Source organism: Pinus tabuliformis, chromosome X (genome assembly GCF_031772625.1).
Source record: "Pinus tabuliformis cultivar Carrire ecotype Pingquan chromosome X, CPIR1, whole genome shotgun sequence".
NCBI classification, from domain to species: Eukaryota; Viridiplantae; Streptophyta; class Pinopsida; order Pinales; family Pinaceae; genus Pinus; species Pinus tabuliformis.
This window is the reverse complement of record NC_142308.1, coordinates 1,191,273,484-1,191,277,229: the sequence shown is the minus strand read 5'-3', so window position 1 is coordinate 1,191,277,229 and position 3,746 is coordinate 1,191,273,484.

The following is a 3,746-nucleotide window of genomic DNA, read 5'->3' as shown; positions in this document are numbered from 1 at the left end:
CTACGAGGCGAAGTGGTTTGATGTTGCCTTAAGGTTTACCTTTCTCAGCCTGAGGTGAAATTTCAAGCGCTAAAAAATCCCTAAGTATGAATCCTTCTAATCCTTGATTTTATGCCTAAAATTGCTTCATTTCAGCCATTTTAAGGGCCAGCGCACTTTTCTGGCTTGGAGAGATGAGTTCACCTATAGGTTGTCCCTTACTTGGATTGGTTTAACACCTACATGTTGCCCTATGTTAGGGGTGCGTTGATTCTAGAAATTCGAAAAAACAAAAAAGAAAACAAAAAACAAAACAAAACAAAAACAAAAAACAAAAACACAAAAAAACAAAAAAAAACAAAGAAACAAACAAAAAAGCAAAAAAACGAAAAAACAAAAACAAAAATCAAAAAACAAAAAACAAAAATAATCCTAAAGCTTCCTCTTCCAAAATCTTCTAGGAGTTGTTATAACTATTTACCTTGGATGAAAGTCTCAAATCCTATTCTATCCTACCTTGGAGTTTTCATCCCTTATCCCTTGAGCTCATCCTCCCATCAAGAGTAGATGTCAAGCCTAGATTTGTAGATGGGTAAGAACTCCCAACTTACCATAATCTTCTATATATTTGTGGCCATCCACAAGCTATGGGTTGTATTTTTAAGATAAACTATACCCTTATGTTGCTGCTATGAGAGTAATTTTACCATGCATTACGGTCACATAGAGGTGCACTTCCTGGAAAATAAGGACAAGTCAACTTGGAGGAGCTCTTCTACAAGATCAAGTCCTATATTTGGTTGTAACTCACTCCATTTCTATTAATGCGAGTTATTTTTTTTTCCTATGTGTGATGTTATGATTTCATGTATTCCGATGCCATGTTGATCCATTGAATGAAGTGATTAGATGATGCTACATAGATGTCTTATATCGTTCACTTGTGTTGTTTGATTGTGCAGGGTATAACTATAGTGATAAGAGTTATGATTGGAGCATATAAGCCAAGAGAGGAGTGAAGCATACAATGGATTGAAAGTAGGCTTCATCCCATTATCTATTTAATTTAAGGAAAACATTAGATTCTTTGTCTTTCTGTTGTTTTAGGCTAGGACACATAGTATAGGGAAGATACTTATGTTTGCAGTCATAGATTCTGTATAACATATGTGAAAAGTCATAGGCATTATATGTAGTGGAATTCCTCTTATTGATTGAAGTTGAATATTTGTAAAAGAATATATTTATTTCTATAGTAAGGTTATCATCATCAGAATTGGTATCATGATCAGGAGTTCATTTATATAGTATGGCTTACTTCATCAACAGTTCTTCATTCTGAGTTAAGGGGTAGTAAGGTTTTATGTTTCATCATTTGTGTAGAAATATGGAAAGGTGCTTCATAGATATACATGAGAAGTTATAGGATGTATGCCAATAAGCCTCCTTGGGTAGAGATTGAGACAATTTCAAGAAGGTCATGGAGTTGACCTAAGACATTTAGGATTGAGCCTCAGTCCCAACAAAATATTGGTTAATACATCCTTTCAGCGCTAGTGCACTAGAGTAAGTTCATAAACAGCTTGGTTTGCCTAATGCATATTCATTCGTGAGTATTGCAGTACTTGTGTCAAGGACAAAATTGGTTGGTGTAAAATGACAATTATGATGATCTTGAGTTATAGCATTAAGTATTTAATTGCATAGTAGACAGAGATAACAATGATTAGTTTGGCATTATGATTGTGTATAAAGATGGATATTGAAGTTAGAGTTTGAGGTACAATTGTGCAATGGTCAGATTGAGAAAAAATGAGTGGTGAGGTTGCCAGGATTTGATAGTGATATGCATACTGAGTAGAGTAGTAGAACTTCCATTACAGTATCTTTATATTGATTCAAATCATAGGTGGATTCAGTCTAAAAATTTTGAAACATGGTTCGTCGATTGATCACGGTGCCAAGGTGGTGCAACACAGGAGAGTCAATCCTCCTTCAGGTTGAAGCATGAGAACACTTTAGGGTAGCAGGGTGGTGCTAGGGCAGGTTGGAGCTTGCATAGGGTGTTAAATCATTCATCCAATTGCAGTTGGTATACAGGTTGTTGGAGCACCTTCAGGTTGGAGCCTATAAACCAAGGCGTTAGGGCATCCTCCCAGTTGTAGCTGGTAAACAAGGCATTGGAGTGTCCCATAGGTTGGAGCCTATAAATCAAGGGGTTTGAGCCTCCTTCAGTTGGAGATGAAAACTTGATGTAAATATTTGAAGACAACTATTAAGAAGAATTTAGTGGTTTTTGTCCCAGAGGGGTTTCCACCTAAAAATATTTGTCTACTATCTCTATGCAATGTTGTATGGTGTTAATGTTGCTTATGTTTATCTAATGCTAATAACTATTAATGCTTTGTGGAATTAAAAATATATCAATTGATAAAAAAAATATAGATTCACCCCCTCTCAGTATTTCCAACAATTGGGATCAGAGAAGGTACCTTCAGTAGCAGCTTAACAGTTGGAAGGTAAATCTCAGAGTTCAGAGATGGGAAAATTAAAGAAGCAAGTCACCAAGTGTTCAAAGGAAGTTCCAAGTATTGAAATAATTTCATATCCTATTACCGCTGAAAATAAAATGAAACGGGAAGAGTGTTATTCATGGCTAGGGATAACATGAAGGAATCTTCTAGAGAAGAATATGAAGGAATGAACAAGATCGAATTCTAAAATGAAATTGTCAAAGTTATAAAGGAGCTTAAGGTTGAAAAAGATAATGTCAAACGAGATCATCATCAGCCTTAAAGTGTAGCTGGAATAAGCAAAAAAAAGTTGAATAATCACTTAGAAGAGAACTTGAAGAAAGTAACAAAGAATGGAAGAACACAGAAAAGGAAAATTGTGCACTCAAGGAAAAAGTTTCTCCTTTTAAATTCCAAGCGCAAGAAGCAGAAAGGAAAGAGAAAGACCTATAAAGACAACTAAATGAATTAGGTTAAAGGTACCTATTTGAAGTTGACCAAAGGAAAAAGGAATTAATGCATGTCAGCATAAATTGGCATACTAAGGAAAGAAAATAAAAGGAAAAAGGAACAAATACAAGTTCTCAACAAAGAATCATAAAAGATCACTCTTCTAAAGCTACAAGTAGAAGAAGCAGAAGAAAGGAGGAAAGTCTTGAAAATATTATTTCAAGAAGACCTCTCCCAAAAGCAAGAAGAATTGAATGTTTTCCTATATGAAATAGATAATCTCAGAAAGGAAAATTTGTTGAATGATGAAAGGAAGAACAAAGACATGGCCAGATTGAAGATGAAATAAAAGGAAGTAGGTGAATTTTTATATGAAGAAGGAACAAGCTCCAAGTACTCACAAATCCAAATTGATAGCAAGGTCCCTCAGAGACAAAATCAAAATCAAGTGCAAAGAAAATAAAAATTGTTGTGGCTCCAAGAAATTATGCTAAATTAATCAAGGGAAAATACCAACAAAGGAATGTACCACCTCTAAGAAAGAATGACTACAAAAAGGACAACAAATCCATGTACTCTAATTTGTTTAATGGTTATTGTTTTTCATGTACTAATTTTGGACATATGGCTAAGTATTTTAAAGCTTATGATAGATACAATTATCAAGGAAATTATCAAAACCCTTGAAGTAAGGTTGCATGAACTCAAGACAAATACTTCAATGATTTTGTCAGCCGAAAGTATATGTTTACCACTCCATGATTCTGACCAAATGTTGAATGCTACAAATGCCATAATTATGGA